Source organism: Enhydra lutris, unplaced genomic scaffold (genome assembly GCF_002288905.1).
Source record: "Enhydra lutris kenyoni isolate GAN:26980312 unplaced genomic scaffold, ASM228890v2 scaffoldscaffold17, whole genome shotgun sequence".
Lineage (NCBI taxonomy): Eukaryota > Metazoa > Chordata > Mammalia > Carnivora > Mustelidae > Enhydra > Enhydra lutris.
The window spans coordinates 6,231,402-6,251,607 of record NW_019154101.1 but is presented as its reverse complement, the minus strand read 5'-3'; the positions used below and the strand labels follow the sequence as shown (position 1 = coordinate 6,251,607).

The window sequence follows — 20,206 nt, the reverse complement described above, 5'->3', positions numbered from 1 at the left end:
GAGCCTGCTTCCTCCTCTCTCTGCCTGCCTCTCTGCCTACTTGTGATCTCTGTCTTTGTCAAATAGATACATAGAATCTTTAAAAAAAAAAAAAATGTATTCTTGGGGCACCTGGGTGGCTCAGTGGGTTAAGTGACTGCCTTTGGCTCAGGTCATGATCCCAGATCCTGGGATTGAGCCCCACATCCAGGTCCTTGCTCAGTGGGAAGCCTGTTTCTCCCTCTCCCTCCACCACTCCCCCTGCTTGTGCTCTCTCTCTGTTAAATAAGCAAATAATATCTTTAAAATTAATTAATTAAATAAAATAAAAATAAAAATGTATCCTTTCAACCACAAATATCTTATTTAATAACCAATAAATGTATTAAAATATAAAAGCAAACTTTCCAGGGCAATGCTATATAATGAAATCCCTCAGTAAAATATTAAGATTACAAAAATAAAAATGTAGAAAATTACAAAGGCTCAAAGGAAAAAACAATCTAGATTTACAACTTTTAAAAATCTAAAATAGGGGCACCTGGGTGGCTCAGTGTGTTAAAGCCTCTGCCTGCCGCTCAGGGTCTGGGATGGAGCCCCCCAGCATGGTAGCATCGGGCTCTCTGCTCAGCAGGGAGCCTGCTTCCACCTCTCTCTGCCTGCCTCTCTGCCTACTTATGATCTCTGCCTGTCAAATAAGTAAAATCTTAAAAATAAATAAATAAAAATCTAAAATAATTCCAGACAAATGATGGTTCAAAAACGACTTAAGGTTAAATGACAAACAAAAAAAAGAAAAACTGAAATTTATACAATATATGAAACATTAGTGTCCTTTAATATGTAAAAAGCCTTTATGAATCAGTGGGGGGATAAATACAACAATTAGGGGAAGATATAAACAGCTAGTCATAAAATAAATACTGACATACACGTACAGAAAGATTTTCAACTCACAAATAATTCTAAAAATGCAAATTAAAATAAGACATTCTTTATCCCTCTATCAGATTGACAAACAGTTTAAAATTGTGACTATAGCACTCAGTGTTGCTGAAATTATGATGAAATGGGTAATCATATATGCTATAGGAGGGAATTCAAAATGGTATCATATTTCCAACAAAGAGTGTGCCATGATAGAGAAAAAAGCCTTAAAAACTATTGGATTTTCCAGGTATTTCTCAGAAGAAAAAAGTATGCAGAACTGTTTGAATAGGAAAAAAAAAATGAAACAACTTAGATATCCATTTGTAAAGGATTGGTTAGATCAAAACAAATTATAGCATGTGTGTATGTTTTCCCATATTAGAGTAATACACAGCCATAATATTAAGTTATGAGGAAGATCTAAATGTACTAAAGCCCAATAGTGTCCACAATATAAAAAAGCAGGATGCAAAACAATACAGATAGTATAATTTCTTGTTTAAACATGTGTATGCATAAGAGTATGTATTGTAAGTGCATAAGGAAAGAGTATAGAAGGAGCTCTATAAAAATGTTGATAGTAGTTATCTACAGGGGATGGGAATGTGGGTGGCTTTCATTTCTTTCTTTATACTTCTCTATACTTTACACATTTTCACCTGTAAATATGTATTACTCTTATTTATATTTTATTATGAAAAGTTCTAAACATCTTTACAAAAGTATCAAGAATATATGTACTCACTGCCCAGCTTCAGTTATCAATTACCATGTAATAATAATAATTATATTATTACATGGCTGACCTTGTTTCATCTATACACCACTATAGCCCCTACCCCTGCATTATTTTAATGTAAATCCTGGATATATCATTTATCCACAGAAAACCCCCAAATATGGACTTTTCATATTTAATATACCCAAACTCTCCTCTAGATTATCTTAAAGTAAAAATCTGATATATTATATGTTCCTAAACACTATAGCATGCATCTTTAAAATATCACCATAAAGTCATACCTAAAAATTAATAATTTCACAATATCAAATATCAAATCAGTGTCCCAATTTTCCCAATTATCTCATAAACACCTTTTCACAGTTGGTTTAAGTCAGGATCCAAACAAGATGTGCATTGGAATTTGGCTGTGTCTCTCAAGTCTTTTAAAATTTATTAGACTGCTGTCCCTCCTCTTCCATGCCATTTTATTTATGAGCAATGTATGTTCTAAGAACTTCCTGGCTGCACCTTCATGGTGTCTTTCACAGGTTCCACTATCCTAGTACTAGCTTTCAACAGAGATGTAGTTCCAGTGTCTGCCTGACTTACAAATTTTTATAAGACTATTTCAAATCATTGTTATTATTTTTGTAACCAGACAAAATACTAAGCTAAAAAATATTTTAAAGGAACCCAAAGAAATGCCAGTCTTTCTAATTCATCCTCATCAGCAATACAATAAACTCAGTACCCACGAAATTTTCTCAGAATTCAGGCTAGGTCAAGGCTTTCTCACACAAGTAAGATGCTCAGTAACCATTCATAGATGCATTTATTCTTTCCAAATACATTCCTTTTACATTTTAAATACATCTTGGGGCAACTGTGTGGCTCAATCAGTTAAGCATCTGCCTTCAGCTCAGGTCATTATCCCGAGGTCCTGGGATTGCATCCTGTGTGGGACTCCCTGCTCAGCAGGGAATCTGCTTCTCTTCTCCCTCTGCCCCTCCCCCTAACAGCGCATGTGTGTGCACATGCTCTCTCTCTCTCTCTCAAATAAATAAATAAAATTCTTAAAATAAATAAATAAATCCATCTCCCCTTCTGCCTCAGTGGTGAAGTCTATCACTCTCGAGCAATGGCTCACTCTACTGAGTGAGCTTAAGGCACTCTACTGGAAGCTTAAGTCATCCTATAGTTGCAGAAGTCTTCTTCAATTTTCCTTTCTTTTTTAAAAAATGTAACAAAAGCACATACAGGCATACCCCAGAGATATTGTGGGTTCAGTTCCAGATCATTGCAATAAAGTGAATGTAGCAATTACGTGCTTTAAATGAATTTTTGGCTTCTCAGTGCATATAAAAGTTGTGTTTACACTACACCATAGTCCATTAAATGTTCAATAGCATTATGTCTAAAAAACTATTATACATAACTTAATTTAAATACTTTATTGCTGGGGCACCTGGGTGTGCAGTCAGCCAGTTAAGCATCTGGCTGTTGGTTTTGGCTCAGGTCATGATCTCAGGGTCATGATCTTGGGGTTGTGAGATCAAGCCCCACATCGGGCTCTGTGCTCAGTACGGAGTCTGCTTAAAAGCCTTTCTCTCCCCCTCTCTCTGCCCCTTCTCACTCAAATAAATAAAATAAAATACTTTATTTCTAAAAAATGCAAACCATCATCTGAGATTTCAGTGAATTATAATCTTTTTGCTGGTGGAGGGTCCTGCCTCGATATTGTTGGCTGCGGACTGATCAGGGTGGTGGTGGCCGAGGACTGGGGTGGCTACGGCAGTTTCTTAACATAAGACATCAGTGACATTTGCTGCATCATTTGGCTCTTCCTTTCAGAATGATTTCTCCGGACCATGTGATGCCATTTGAGAGCATTTTACCCACTGCAGAGCTTCTTTCAAAATTGGAGTTAATCCTCTCCCACCCTGCTGCTGCTTTATCAACTACGTTTACAAAATATTCTAAATCCTTCACTGTCATTTCAACAATCTTCACAGCATCTTCACCAGGTGTAGTTTCCATCTCAAGAAACCACTTTCTTTGCTCATCCACAGGAAGCAACTCCTCATCTATTAAAGTTTGACCGTAAGACAGCATAAGTTCAGGCACCTCCTCAGGCTCCAAGGGTAACATGAAAGACCATTGACCACAGATCACCAGAACAGATAGAAACAGTCAGGAACAAGTCTGAAGTACTGTGAGAATTACCCAAATATGACCCATAAACACAAAGTGAGAAAATGCTACTGGAAAACGGCACCAACAGACCCCCTCAACACAGGGCTGTCACACAACTGGGAATCACGATAAATGGAAGGGCAGTAAAGCCAGGTAAGACTGTCAATGAAAATTTGGAAATGAAAGAAAATGAAAGAACAACCCATCCATAATTTCACTCCTCTTACACAGTCACTATTACCTATATACTTTCTTACCATCTATTAGGGGTACAGATTTTGTACATAATTGGACTCCGTGAATATGGTTTTAATACTCCTTTGTTAAATTAACACTAAATACACAAAAAATACTTGTAGCTTATTTTAAGGTATAAAAAAAGGGCTATATGGGGAAGCCTGGGTGACTCAGTCAGTTGTGTCTACCTTCGACTCAGGTCATGATCCCAGGATCCTGGGGTTGAGACCCACACTGGGGGCTCCCTGCTCAGTGGGGAGTCTGCTTATTCCTCTTTCCTCTGCCCCTCCCCCCACTCACACACACACACACACACTCTCTCTCTAATAAATAAGCCTTTAGAAAATAAATTTAGGGCGCCTGGGTGGCTCAGTTGGTTGGGTGACTGCCTTTGGCTCAGGTCATGATCCTGGAGTCCCAGGATCAAGTCCCACATCAGGGTCCCTGCTCAACGGGGAGTCTGCTTCTCCCTCTGACTTCTCCCTTCTCATCCTCTCTCTCTCATTCTCTCCCTCTCTCAAATAAATAAATAAAATCTTAAAAAAAAAGAAATTAAAAAATTTAAAAAGAGCAATAATATATATACTTTTGAGAAAGAGAAGTTTACCATCCCCTAGATAGCTCCCATGGGCTCCTCCCACAACCTCATCTTTCCTCCCCCCACTAGACTGAATTTTTGTCTATGCTTGCTTGTTCATATTGGGTTTGCCACATGCATGTGGATGTCTAAACATTCTATCACTAGTTTTGCTTGTATTTGAACTTTATGTAATTGGGATCAAGTGGCTATTCTGCAACTTGCTTTTTTAAAAAAATTGTATGTTTTCATTTTAATTCCAATTAGTTAACAGACAGTATTATATTAGTGTCAGGTATAAAATACAGTGATTTAACAATTCCAGACGTCACCGGTCCTCATCATGATAAGTGCACTCCTTCATCCCCATCACCTATCTAACCCATCCCCCTCACCACCTCCCCTCTGGCACCCATGAGTTTGTTATCTCTAGTTGAGTCTGTTTCTTGGTCTGTCTTTCTCTTTTTCCCTTGGCTCATTTGTGTTTTTCCTTAAATTCCACATATGACTGAAATCATATAGTATTTGTCCTTCTCTGACTGACTTATCGCAGTTAGCATTATACTTTCTAGCTCCCTGCATGTCGTAGAATAGAAAACCCAGAAATGAACCCAAAACTATATGGTCAATTTTGTTTCAACAAAACAGGAAAGAACATCCAATGGGAAAAAGACAGCCTCTTCAAGTAATGGTGTTGGGAAAACTGGGCAGCAACATACAAAAACAAGAAGTTAGATCACCTTATTACATTATACACAAAAATACATTTAAAGTGGATTAAAGACCTAAATCTGAGACCTGAAACCATAAAAATCCCATAAGAGTACACAGCCAGTAACCTGTTTGACATCAGCCATAGCAACTTTTTTCCTGAATAGGTCTCCTGAGGTAAGGGAGACAAACACAACTTGCTTATTTACTTAACAGTTGTGTTCCTGAGATCTTCTTGGTCATCACAGGCAGCTAAGGGTCATTCAACCTAATTGCACAGCAATATAGCTGTATTCTATAGTGAAACTACACCACAATTTATACTGTAATTTCTATACATAAAATTATATTGTAAATATCATGCCACATTACGATGTATATTCAAAATAATTGTTCATTACATTACAGTATTATGCTGAGAAGAGCTATTTCATTTTATGGTTACCCAACAGTTGGATATTTGTGTGTGTGTGTGTGTGTGTGTGTGTGTGTGTGTGTGTGTGTATTTTGTAAATAATGCATCAGGGAGCATCTTTGTTGAAATAGCTTATTAAGTATTGTGTATTATTTCCTTCACTGAGGGAATGGGGGGAGATGGTCCACAGAAGTAATATTACTGGATCAAAATGTATGAATAAATAATATGGCTCTTTAATATATTGTATAGCCATTTCACAATATTGCAATACCACCAGAATTGGGGATTAGCATTAAAAATGCATTCTTTGGCTAATATGTTAAAATCGTATTTTGCCGATGTTTTAATCTACATACTTATTACAAAATTGACCATTCTCTATATATTTGTACAGTACTGTATGTAGTCACCTATCCAAGTGTTCCAACAAGGTTTTAATTTTTTAAATTCGTTTTTAAAATTTGTTTGAGCATGTCCCAAAATAAAGATGCTAATTCTGTCCTATTACTGAAGATCTTTTCCCAATCTACTGTTACCCCGTTGGTTTTTCACATGAAGAAATCTTTTTTTTTTTTTTCCTGTAGTTTGACTTTTCCTGTCTGAGGGTTTTTCCTTTGTTTCTAAGCAATATTCAATTCTATAGATTTCCTATGCCTCTACATTTTGCAGTTAATTGTTTAATCAATATGGAATTCATTTTGGTGAAGTTAGAATGATTTTTTCCAAATTGCTAACTATGCATCAAAATTATTTATTGAATAATCTTTCCTTCCCCACTGATTTCTGATGACTTCTTTATGATTTACCAAATTATTTATGTGAGGGTCTGCTTTTGAACTGTCCTGGTTCCCTTACCTACTTCCTCGTCTTCTGCCAGCATCACTGTGTTTTAATTACGAAGACTTCACTAGGCACTTTAATATCTGGTAGTGCAATATACTATAATAGTCAACAGATCTAACACCCTCCTCCTACAGCCATTTCCAGAATTCTCCTGAGGTTCTCATCTACTTATTTTTCCATATAGACTGATAATCATCTTGTGAAATTTTAAAAATCTTGGTGGGACTTTGAAAAGAATGGCATTAGACTCTGAACTGATTTCAGAAGTATCCAAATCCTTTGTTTGTTTGTTTAAAGATTTTACTTATCTATTTACTTGAGAGAGAGAGAGAGAGAGAGAGAGAGGGCATGCAAGAGAGAAGTGGGGGTAGGGTCAGTGGGAGAGGGAGAGAGAGCATCTCAAGCAAACACCACACCCAGCATGGAGCCCAACGCGGGCCTTACTCTCAATACCCTGAGATCGTGACCTGAGCCGAAATCAAGGGTTGGATAGTAACCTACAGAGCCACCCATGTGCCCCTCCAAATCCTTAGTTTTTTTATCTTACCATCTAAAAGTAATCTCTTTAAGTCTTCTTGATCTACAACTGAGTGATCTGTAAGGATAATTTTATCCTTTTCCTTATAATACTTATTCTCTAAAGTTAAAGTTACTACTTTCATAGCTTTCTACATTGGCTTTTTGTTTTGATCTCAGCCATATCCAATAATACCTTTACTGGGGCCCCCCAAAAGTCTAATGACGGTGGGCTGTATGAACTCAATCTTATCATATGAAGGAATGGTCATGTTATATGCTCGTTTTTAAGCGGTTCGTAAAAATTAGAAGTTGAACTGACTGAGTGTTCTTCTGGAACTAATGAGATTATCGCCTATGTTCACTTAAATAATTTATGTGACTCAAATGAAAATCTATGTATATGAAGCCATTCATATACATTCCTGCATTCCATAACCTACTTGGGTCTGGTGGAACATTCACAAACCCTATTATTGAAACCCACTCACTAGAATTTTATCTGAAATTTTTACATTCCTGAGAGAGACTGGTATATAGCCTCCCTTTGGGGGCTTGCCAGATTTGTTATCAGGGTCATGTTTGCTTGAAAAAAGAATCTGGAAGTTTTCCATCTTTTTTCTAAAGCCTGGAACAGTTTATATAACACAGAAATTATCTGTTCTTGAAAGTTTAAAAGAACGTTCAAAGGCCTTTTATATTTTACAATATTCCACCTGGCACAGGTTTCTCTGTGTGCGTGCGCGTGTGTATGTGCATTCACGCACGCCTGTGTCCATGTGGACATTCCCGTGTTTGTAGATACTTCAAATGACACTGCAAGATATTGATCTCTAATGGAAAAGGGAACAGTTTTAGTATAATTTACTGCCTTCCTTTCCCCGATGAAAAGGAAGTAAATGCCCAAGAGGATAAAGTGCTAAGAACCCATTTTCCCAGGCTTTCATTCTGAGAGCCTCCTTTTTAGAGGCCCAAAAGGGAGGCTACAGATGGTGGTCAGGGAATACTGAATGCTGACCTAGCCACACTTCATTGAGGCTGACCGAATTTGGCATCCATAACTTTACCACTGACATTTGGATCTAGGAAACCCAAAATCTGAAAAGAGGAGGAGATCACCAGACTACCTAGGTCACCTTGAATTCTGTGGTAAACGTTTTCCAACTTTGTAATCCTCCAAGCCACCTACAGGACGCTGTATGTGTTCCACGGCAATAATTCTAAGGCTTTCTTTACTTACTGCAGGGCTCCTGGACTAACGACCCTGTAAACACTTCAAGGGAGCCACAAATAAAGATTCAGAATTATTATGGACAGGAAATTTGTGTCTGGTCGTCCGTCACCACCCCCCCCCCCCCCCGCAACTAAAATCGTTATGTTGAAATCCTAGCCCCCAATCTGATAGCATTAGGAGGCGGGGCCTCTGGTAATCAACTTGGTTAAGATGAGTCACAAGGGTGGAGCCCCCCTGATGGGATTAGTGTCCCAAGAAGAAGAAGAGTCTCCAAACTTCCTCTTTTCACAAGGGCACAAAGAAGAGGTCAAGTGAGCACACAGCAAGATGGTGGCCGCCTACAAGCCAACATTAAGAGGTCTCAGAATGAAACCCGCCTTGCCAACACCTTGATCTTAGACTTCCCAGCCTTCAGAACTGTGAGAAATAAATTTCTATTTTAAGCCACCCAGTCTGTGGTATTTTCTTATGGCAGCCCAAGCTGACTAAAGCAAGAGGGTTGTGGTAATGTCTGTCCAAAAGAACACTGAGCTGTAACTATACACACAGAATAGCCTGCTGTAGAGAGAGAGAGAGAGACACCCGAATAGAAGCAAGCGGTAAGGAGTCCGAGTGAAGACGGAGTGTCTGTTGGAACAGGCAAGGACTGTGCTGTAGGAGCGTATGTGAGAATATCAACAGGACTCAAACAGCGACACTGTGCCCCACAATGAGGCTGTCAACAGGGCAGTAACTGCATGCGTGGTGTGTTGCAGAACGGTCTGCTTTTTCCTGAGAAAGACACATCTTAGTTCATATGTCCCTGTTCACAGAGGATCCGTGAAATGTTAGAGGTCAATGACACACCAGGATTAGGTCACCTTTTGTCAGTCACGGCGATGAGCATTCAGGTAGCCTGGCAGGAAGGCATGGACCTCAAGACCCTCTTAGGCACTACGATCCCATAATTCCATTCAGGATTTCGCAAAGGCATGCAAGCAGTTTTCTCTCCCCCTCAACAATGAGAAGTTGCTTTCACACCAGTCATGGCCTCAAACGGAAGCTTAATCCCTGGCTGGAAGGCAAAACATGTTTGTGGCAAAATCAAGCAAGCATGTGAAGTGAAGCAGAATGAGGAATGTTTTATTACTGTTTGGGATGCCAGGGGTGGTTGGGAGTATGTGTGGGGTTTTTTCATGATGCCAGAAGACATCTTAAAAAGTCATATTCTGTTGGCAGCTCCGAGATGTAATTGTTACTACAAGTACTACCGCTTACCAGCGACTGACTAAGGCACACATTTATTTTCTCACAAGCACCCTTTCCTTTCCTGGGGCTTTTCACCCAATTAAGTTCTCTCTTTCTCTCCCTCACTCCTTCCCTCCCTCCCTCTGTGTGAGTGAGTGAGTGTGTGTGTGTGTGTGTGCTTTCCCACACACAGAGGCATATACCACACAACTGAAGGCCAAATCCAACTGAACAGATTTATCATTTTTAGGGTCAAATTATGGAAAAAGAAACACTGTTGATACAGTCAGGTATTGCAAGATCTTCTACAACTATTTGTTGTAGAAATACAACTACAACTACAATAATTACACTAACAATTCTAAGTTAATGACTTGAGAGGAAACAGTTCCTTCTTTAAATTGGATTGGATTCATCAAGACTTGTATACAAGGGAATTTCTCCTCCTTTAAGTCAGATAAAGACATGACTTAAGAGAATGCCTAGGCTCTAAGAGAATCTTCAGAAAAGTAGGCTCTCCCCCGCTCCACTGCACATTAAGTAAATAACTCCCCATTTCCCCAGTGCTTGCTACCCATAGATTGTAGCTCAGGCCCCAAATATGATGTAGTTTTTATAGGTAATATCAGGAAAAAATGTTCCTTTCTTGTATGATAATCGTGGTAATGTTAGATATTTCGAAACAGCCACTAAGGATGGCAAAATCAGAAGTTGGTAGCCCTAAGCCAATCCCTTCAAAAAAAATTTTTTTTTTTGACAGTTTCTTCACCCAAGTGATCTATGTATGAGAACCACTTGTCTGAACCAAGGAATTTAGGGTCAATCATTTAGTTGTTACTAGCTGCCATCTAGTTATCACAATGGTGACCATCCTCAGGGCCAACAAACAACCCATAGAAAATTTAAGGCTTATTTTAGTCAAATGCAAGGAAGAGAGTATGAAAATTTGTAAGGTCTATAAACTTGTGGTCTATAAGTTCCTGGTTGTTCTGGAAGTTTTTCCTCTATCTGCAGGCCCCTCACTGCACCCTATCCACCCCTCATTCGAAACACAGGTGCTAAAGCTTGAGAGTACCACTAATCTGGGAACCCCCAAATTAAGACAATTCACCCTGAAATTCTGAGAGGTCGGCCTTATGGTACTAAAGGCTTTAGAGAACAATTCACAGCATTTTGTTACAGCATTGGTTCAGTTAAATTCAACTGAAATAAATGCCTGAGACTAGCTTCTTGCTACTGTAGCATCTCACCCAATCCAAGTGATCCTAAAATCCATCTACCCAGAGAAACCAAATGGCATGGTTGGTTTGGGAAGCCAAAGCTGAGGAGGGTCACTTGTTCCCTCTAGAACCTCCATACTGAGAACAAAGGCCAAAAAAATCAGCTGGGATACATCATGACAGGTCTTCAACGATTTATAAAACTTTTCAAGTAAGAATATATTAATAAGTGACTGTAAAACGAAAATCTCTTTTTTTCCAGGGATTCTATCTACCCTTAACTGTATGAAACCTAAAATTTTCTTTTTTTAGATTTCCCCGAAAATGATTTCCAAAATAAAAACCATTCTGGTGGGAAAAAAAAATCCATACACAGTAAATTTTTTAATACCTTTATATACCTCATCTCTAAGTAATCAGTGACAAATAATGTATTTGTTGTGAAAAGAGTTAATTTCCTAGATTAAATGTGCACATAAACACATAAATGTGACAATATTTTGAGATACAGGATGCTAATAAAGGTAACATTTATTGGGCTAGCTACTGGGACACTGGGTTACTTTACTTGGATTACCTCGGTTAATCCTTACAACAAACCTATGAAGTCGATGCTATTCTTACTCCCATTTTAAAGATAAGGTTTAAATGATGAGACTTTTAATGTAATTTGATCTCCACTAACCCAGAATTTGAGTTCAGTGTTTACTCTGGCTATACAAAGGCTGAATAAGCATATGAGAAATTAAGCAGAATTGTAGAAAGCATGGTTAACCTACCAGAAGAGTCTGTTTTCAGACATACTGGAAAGCAGATGCTAATTGCAAGCCTTCCAACAAGAATGGTTTGGAAAGCTTCTGTCTGAAACAACTGCCATGAAATGCTTGAAGATTCGGACTTTCGCTAGTTAAAAGCAGGTTTCCTGTCACTGTTACATCCAAATTAGTAAGGTTTCTACAGATGATACAGTATACTGAACGTCAGCAGCCATTCTCCCAGCACCCATCTCCCTTTTCCAGTGCTACTCAGTTCTGTCCCCCCCACCTGTCCTCCCAGCCCTAGTGCTAGGGAAAGGTTATGCATGCCCCCAGGAGAGGGATAGACCAATCAGAAAAACCTGCCGCCCCTGCCAATCAACAGACTGTCTACTGTTCACCTGTCTACTGGGATTGGCTGAGGAATGAGCATGTGGCATAATTCCCACCAATGAAATGCCAGGGTTGGCTTGCAGGGGATGAAATTCTGGAAAAGCTACTTTCTCAGTCTTTTTAGGAGTTACTGGCAAGGATGCTTCTTTCCTTCTGGCCAGAGGGACTTAACTATGAGCCCAGGGACTTAACTATGAGCCCAGGAACTTCCGCAGCCATTCTGCCTCCCTGAGGTTGAACTGACATCAGAGAAGAGTGGTTGATGTCATGTTGAGTTGCTATTTCACATCCACAATGCAGTCCACCCCATCCCTGAACTTTGCAGGTACAAGAGCCAATTAATTAATTTCCTGTGTGGTGGGAGCCCCTTTGAGTTGGGTTTTACGATGGTCACAACCCCAGAGGATCCAAAATGATAAATGAGAAAAAGCACTAATTCACAGCTTTCTCCCCATGTGCTTGGATTTTACTTGACACTGCTTCTTAACTGTTTCAGGTGGCTTTGTGTTGGTTTTCTCCTTAAAATGTAACAGGTTTTCAAGACATACTTTCAAGAATTCATGAGTGGCCTTTGGCAAGTCACTTGACTTTCCTGGGTCTTCCCAACTGTAAAAAGGAAGACATTTGACTAGAGGATTTCTGTTGCTCTTCCCAGCCCTCACAGCCAACAGTTCTATATGGGTGACCTAATAACGCAAAGTTTCATTTACTCCACTAAACAAAAACCCCTCTTTGGATAGAAACATCCAATATAATCCAAGCAATTTGCATCTCTTGCTTGGTCAGCTATTTTCCACTTGCATCCCTATATCCCCCCTTCTGCAGTCAGTTCTGTGCCCCCCAAGAGGGTCTTGATCTCTATGGACAGCATCAGTCTGGCTCCCTGCCTTCTAGCTTCTGGCTGAGTTTGCCTAATGGGAGGGGCCATGAGGAGACGGGAGGACTGACAAGGGAGTTCAATGAGGATATTTATTCTCTTGGCTCCTTCCCAGCTGTGTCACTGAAGGTTGACTACATCCTTCCACCAGACAGAGCCTTTCCATGGAGCTTCTCTTTCCAGTTCTAATAACCAATCCTTCCCTCTTGCTTTCAGGACCAGGCATGGTAACAGCTCCCTGATACCCCTAGCCTCAGGATACTTCAACATCCTGTGCTTGGTTCTCTTAACCCTGCCTATACCTACAGTCCCTTCAGAAGAGTCTTTTGGATGACACCACCTGTTTCTTACTGGATCCCCAAGACACGATGGCTTAAAAATTAAAATCAAGCACAACAAAAAAGAAACAGAAGCAATCAACTTTGAGTCTCACTAAGAGAGATGAAAAGTGTGGCCCTTGCCAAGAAAAACAACCTGCACATACCAAGAGAATCCAGTTTGACACCCACCACCCTCCTTTCTCTGCTGTCCCTGAGAATTGTGGGAAGTGGCTATCCCTTGCTATGCCAGGGTTTAAACATTAAAAAAAAAAAAAAAATCTCTTTATATACAAACTTATTGACCCTTCAGACAACTTCTGTGTGGAACCTGGCAGGGGAATCCCAGCTATGTGTCCATTTTCTAGGGGGCAAACGAAGCCTGGAAGAGAATACAGGGCTACAGCTGATTAAAAAAACAAACAGGGGCGCCTGGGTGGCTCAGTGGGTTGAGCCGCTGCCTTCGGCTCGGGTCATGATCTCAGGGTCCTGGGATCGAGTCCCGCGTCGGGCTCTCTGCTCAGCAGGGAGCCTGCTTCCCTCTCTCTCTCTCTCTCTGCCTGCCTCTCTGTCTACTTGTGATCTCTGTCAAATAAATAAATAAAATCTTTAAAAAAACAAAAAAAAACCATGCAAACAAACAAAAACACTAGAAATGTCCCAGGGCCAGTTCAAAGTCTCCTTGGTTCAAGAATCTGCCTCCTACAGGCTCTGGTGGCTTTCTCAGAGCAGCCCTCTGTACTACAGCTCTCCAGAGAGGTCTAATTCCCCCTGAACACATCCAGAGCTACCATTCATGAATGTCTTTTGGCTCCTTCACTGTTCACAACTCTGCAAAGTCAAGAGACACAAGGGACAAGGCCCTCAGCCCCATTCCACATGATGCTGAATGCCACTAAGTGAATCCACAACGGCCGACCATTTCCCAAAGAAAGTTTTCCAGAAATCTATGGGTGACCAGGCCCACAGCATCCTTCCTCCCCTTCTTGGGGCATTTTCCATTGCATGGATATCCAAGGAATGCTTTCAAGGACCCATTCATCACAAAACACTTCAGAGCAGCTACCTGTTTCAGGATTAAGAAGCTTAATCGTTCAGGGTTGTCCTGCTTCCATGTCTTCCTCCTTCAGCATCCGCCAGAGCCAGGGCCTGTAGGAGTGACCCAAAAAGCACATTCAGGATATTCAGCTTGAACATGGGAAAGATTGTATCGATCAGGAGGAGAGACCGGAGCAGCCAAGGATGGAGCCCTGAAGAATCCAACAGCAGATGGACTGGCCCAGGAGGAGGCCCCTGAAAGGCTGCTGAGGAAGCCCAAGGGAGAGGAGAATGTAGAAGAGAAAGACACCCAACGCCATTCTAGTTCCTCAGGCCCGAAACCCAGAAGTCCCCTTAACTCCCCTCTTTCCCTCACACTCCACCTCCACACCATCAACCAGCAAATGATGTCAGCTGATTCTTCAAGACACATCCAGACTCACCCCTTCTCGTTCATTCCATTGCCACCACTTTGGTCCAAGCCAGCAGTTTCGCTCCTTGGATTATTGCAATGACTTCCTTACTTGTCTCCCTACTTCCACCCTTGCTTGCCTTTCTAGAATCCACCTATGATGGGGATTGAATCGTGTTATGGCTTGGACTGCATCTCCCCCAAATTCCTTTGTTAAAGTCCTAACCCCCAATACCTCAGAATATGACCTTATTTGGAATAGGGTCATTGCGGATGTAATTAGCTGTTGAGATAAGGTCATCCTGGAGTAGGGTGGGTCTCTAACCAGTACAACTGGCGTTGGTATAAAAAGGGGAAATTAGGAAGCAGGCACTCACATGGGGAGTACTGGGGAGTATGCTGCTGTGTGAAGATGGGAGTTCCACTGCCACAAGCCCAGGAGCTACCAGAAGCTGGGAGGCGGGCCTGGAACAGATCCTTCCCTAGGGCCTTCAGAGGGCGGGAGACCCTGCCGACACTTTGAACTCAGACTTCTGGCCTCCAGAACTGTGAGAAAATATACTTCTGTTATGTAAGTGTTATAAAATACACTTCTGTTATCTGGTAATATTCTGTTATTACCCAGTTTGTGGTACGTTTTTATGGCAGCCCGAGCTGATGAATACACCATGCTCCCCACAACAGCCTCAGTGATCATTTAAAAATCACTCTTCTGTTCAGAAGACTCCTACAGTGTTTCATCTCTCTCAAAATAAAAGACAAAATTCTTGAAATGACCTTCAGGGCCCACATGACCTGGTCCAGCCTCTTCCTTGACTTTTTCTTCTACTCTGCCCTTCTTCAGTTTCCTTTAGCCAGAATGGCTTCCTCAAACACCCCAAGCAAGCTCCTCCCTCAAGACCTTTGCCCTTGCTCTCCCCTCTGCCCAGAACACTCTTCTTCCAGGGCATCCTTTACTTTCTTCAGGTTCTGGTGACAATGTCCCTTTCTCAATGAGACCCTCCCCCACAACCCCATACCCTTCCTATCACCCTTCCTCACTGTGTTTTTTGTTGTAGCATTTATCAGCACCTGACATTTGTTTATATTTTTTGCCTTCTTCCCTCACACTGGTCTTCAAACTCCCTACAAATAAGGGGCATGGTATTAGGATACGTCCCAGAGTCTGGAACATGTTGGTGCTCAAGAAATAGTTGTGGAGAGATTTATTTGTGGAATGAAAGAAGCCAAGAGAAGTGAGAGGTGCAAAAAGGAGGAAGTTGTCCAGTGTCAAAAGTAGCAATGAATCCAGAAAGATAAAGAGTGAAGGGTCCGTTGGGTGTGGCAATATGGAGGTCACAGGTGACCTGACAGGGGGCAGGTTCCTGTGGAAGGCAGGAGCCCTCTGCAGCAAATCCAACCAGGTCCCTCCCCTGGGCCCCGCACACCTCCCACAGGTAGAAAACATATGGAGTTGGCTGTGTCAACTAACGAGCAAAACCTGAAGGCAGATTCTTTCCAGACAACTGTCTCTTAGGGGAGGAGAAAAAGGAATGAGAACTAGAGAGGGTGAAGGTTTTTGAGGTTTGGCTTCAGCCAGCTGATGGAAGGTCGTGAGGTCCCAGAAGCTACAGGAGATGGGGAGGATTCAGGCACAGGAAGAAGGTTCTCTCTGGCCAGGAGGAGGGAAGCGTCCATCTCTGAGTGGAAGGAAATCAGGCTGGGACGAGGCCCAGTGTCAGTACCCACAAGGAAGTGGAGGCAGGAACCTGAGTCGGCTTAAGACTACGCTGTTTGGAACTTGTCAATGAATAAACGAAGCCAGGTTGTGTCCTGAGTGAAGAAGGGCAGAGAGGAAGGAGCTCAACAGGGGGTATGGTGTGAAACACCCCACCAAGGGGAATCATGTAGGTGACAGGGCAGCCCTAAAACCGGAGGCCTCCTGAAATTTTATGCCTCAGTGTCTCACTAGCCTCCCCCAGTGGCAACCTGACTGGGGTTGGAGGGCCCAGCAGTACTGAGGGCCCAGCTGAAACCAGAAGCCATGGTTTCACAGAGGCATAATCCACAGGGCTGTGAGGGTTCTGGACAGGCCCCCAGCAGCCTGGATTAGAAAAGCCTTCCCCAGACTGAATCTGGAGGCCCCCACAGGCTCCCAGAGTGAGCCCCTGGAGAGCCCTCAGAACACTCCCCTGCTGCCTCCCCACAGGTCACAAACTGGGCCTCGCCCCCACAGGAGGACTCATACTCTGCTGAGCACTGACCACAACGTGTGTGCCAGCCGCCACACAAGCCAAACCCTCACACGACCGTCCCGTGAAGTGTTTTTGGCCTCCACACACAGACGATGAAACAGAGATTCAAGAAATAAAGTAACCTGCACAAGGTCCCATGGGCAGCAAGGGGCAGAGCTGGGGCTTAACGCCTTCCATTTCTCTGTCTTCCCTTCTATATTCATGTCACTACCTTCATCCAAGCCCCCAAAGTTTCCCCTCCTAAAATTCAACAGGATAAATGTGTTCTTACTTGCCCCCTGGCGTTCCCCGGCATTTCCAGGGCAGCCAGCCAGGTGAGCCTTCTTACACCACGGTGTTTACCTAGCCTGGTCCTGTTCAGCTAGCTTTGGCAGCTCTCGATATGCGAAAATGGCCAACTCTAGAGCCATATTCCTTGGGATCCTTCAGGAACACTTCTTCAGTCTTGTTTCCCACCGGCACCCTCCACTCCACCCCACTGGCTATGCCCCTCCCCTTTCCACGCCCCTCAGGCCCCAAGGCCCCACACATTTCTCCCCCTGCAGCCCCGCCCCTCTCAACCCACCAGCTCTTGGCCCTCTCCTGCAGCCCACTGAGCGACACCACCCCGGCTTCCTAACCCTCCCGGCTCTTCTGAGCTCACTGCATTTCCCTTCCATGTAGACTGCGAACCCCTCGAAGGTGAGTGATACTTGTGTTGAAAATGCTTGGAATTGCCCACTGTTCAATGCAGGGACTGTTGGCTGGTAAACATTGCTTGATCTACAAACAATGCTGATGTAGCTCAGATGATACAGCTGCAGAAGTTTTTCAGAAAATAGAAGAGAACTGGAATGGGCAAGGGACGGGACACATGGCCATCTTCAAGTTTCTGGAAGCGTACTGATTGTTCCTTTGCAGGAGCACCCAGAGTCTGGCATCCTGTAAGAGCTATCCCAATGAGAAGGAGGGTGCTAGATTTATCTCCCCCTCCTCCTCCTTCCCACATATTTGAGGTCTTGGCATCCTTCCTTAGCTACCCCTTCACATGCTTTCACAGACACAGATAGCTATCCTCTCTTCTTCCCTCTTCAAGGGAAGAGCTTGAGATGTGAGAAATCCAGCTCAGCAGGGTTTGTGGTGACCAGAGGAATGGTCAGAAGTAGAAAAAAGGACACTCCATTTCTGGGGAATTGGGAGTTGGCCCTAACCCACTTCAGTCATCAGCCACGGACCACACATAATTCTGGGCTTTGTGATGCTACAAGGGGAAGATGAGTGGGAAAGATCAAAGTCAGCAGAACACTCAAGGACCATCAAATCACACCCCAGACCGAGAGAATGGGCAGCCCCTGAGTAACAAGAGAAACAGGGGTCAAGGTGATGCTATCCACAAAGAAGCCCAATAAGATATCAAGATCTCCTTAAACCAGTGGAACCAAAGGCGCAGCAGGGTCCTCATGGACCTCTGGAGTCAGGCTGGGATCCAATCCTGACCTGGTCATCCAGGGGCTGGCCAATCTTGGGCTGGTCCCTTAACCTCTCTGAGCCCGGTTCTGCATGAGCTACCATGAGGCCTAAATGCAACACACGTACAGAAACATCTAGCACACTGCCTAGCTTTATATAAGGGGCCCGATAAATGTTGCCCCCCTCCTTCCTCCCAGCCTTCAAACCTCCCAGCTCTCAACCCTGGATAATGAGAACAAGAACAGAAGCTACCGAGCGCTTCCCAGAGAGAAGGTCTGCAAAGAAAGATGGCAACCGTCAGCAAAAAGAAGGAGAACAAAGGGGCCACCCCACGGCCTCTAAGAGAGAAGCGCCGGACCTCTGTGAACACCCGGGTTTCAAAACACAACAAAGCTTCGAGCCTCAGACCATACCCAAACAGGAAGTTTGTGACAAACTTAGAAAACACACAGGCACGACTGAAGGAGGTAGCACATCCCTCCACAAAGATAAAAACCAGCCCTTCACGGGGGTCCGTGGGAAATAAAAGGAGTGCGCCCGCTTGCCGTTCCCAACGCACAAAACTCTCTCTGGGCATCAGGGAGCACGCTGCTCCGTGCTCCCCCCTCACCTCAAACACATGGCCCAAAGCACATGCAGCTGCTCTGGTTTTGCCAAAGCCGGGGTCTGGCAACTGCTCCCCACTCTCTGTCCTTCCCCCCCGCCCCCACAGGCATCAGGGACAGTGGGCACCCTGAACAGCCATGGGGGGTGGGGGACTTAGGTGTGTGGGGTCACTTTTCAGTCGGGAGAAGGGAGCACAGGAAGAGGAAGTGATATGCGGAGGTGCCTGGCCTGTGTATGTTCCAGCAGGCCCACTGGCACTTCGTGCTGGGGTCATCAGGCTGCCATTTTTCCTCCTCTGAAATGATGCCTGGCACTAACCTTTGCACTGGCACCGTTCACACTGGTGCGGGCACTACAGCCTCCGTTCATGTGTCTGTAAGTGCAGGCAAATAGGGACATGCCTAACCGCCACCGTTGAAGGCCCATGTCCCCACCTAGATAGAGTGCAAACCAGGAGGTCTCTTCCCTGTGGTTCACCATCCCCTAGCCCCCTGCAGGGAGCTTTGCTACCAGTCCACATGCTTGTGAGTGCACTCCAGAAAATACTGGATAAATTAATAAGCATACCAACGCCATTTCTGCTACCTCACCCCCTCCCAGGCTGTGTGCCTCTCATCTTGATACACCCTCAGCAGACAGGTCCCCGGTTCCAGCCCTCCCAGGTGCAAGGCCCAAGTGTAAACTCGGTCCTCACTGCCCACCTCCCCTCCTTGGCACCTCTCACAGCGGTTTCCCCACCTCCCCAAGTTAGGTTCCTTAAAAAAAAAAATGACTCATTTAGGAAGGGACAAAACCAGAAACTTCAACGGTACAGATAAAACAGCATCAAGTCTCTTTAAACATCCCCTACTCCATGTAGAAATTAGGTCTGATAAAGACTCCCCAAACTGGACCTCTTAATTCGGAACTTAGGGTATATACAATTCTTCTAGTGAAAACATTTCCAGTAATGTCTCCTCTCTGAACTTTTCAAAGTCTCCTTCTTCTTCTTCTTTTTTTTTTTTTTTGTTAAGATTTATTTATACACTCTAGAGAGGGGAGGGGCAGAGGGAGAGGGAGAGAGAAACTTTAGCAGACTCCTCGCTGAGCCCGACACAGGACTTAATCTCACAACCCTGCCATCGTGACCGGAGCTGAAACCAAGAATTGGACGCTTGACCGACTGCACCACCCAGGCATCCCCACATCTTCTTTATACACAGAGGTGGACTCAGGCTTCTAGTTGGTAGCTTTTTCAAAATGAGAGAATGAGAAAGAGAAGTCCATGCTCTCAATTCCTGATGCAAAAAGTAATTATTTGTTGGTTCCCTATGTTT

The 20,206-nt window shown here is 43.2% G+C and overlaps 1 protein-coding gene across 1 annotated transcript in view; it reads right to left on the bottom strand.

Annotated features, from left to right (window-relative positions):
- LOC111147472 (transcriptional regulating factor 1) overlaps nucleotides 1-20,206 on the bottom strand; it is a 200,221-nt gene that overhangs the window by 105,717 nt on the left and 74,298 nt on the right. Inside the window, exon 2 of the mRNA XM_022503502.1 lies at nucleotides 14,218-14,300. The gene's annotated coding sequence lies outside the window, so the exon portion shown is untranslated. The remainder of the gene's footprint in view (nucleotides 1-14,217; nucleotides 14,301-20,206) is intronic.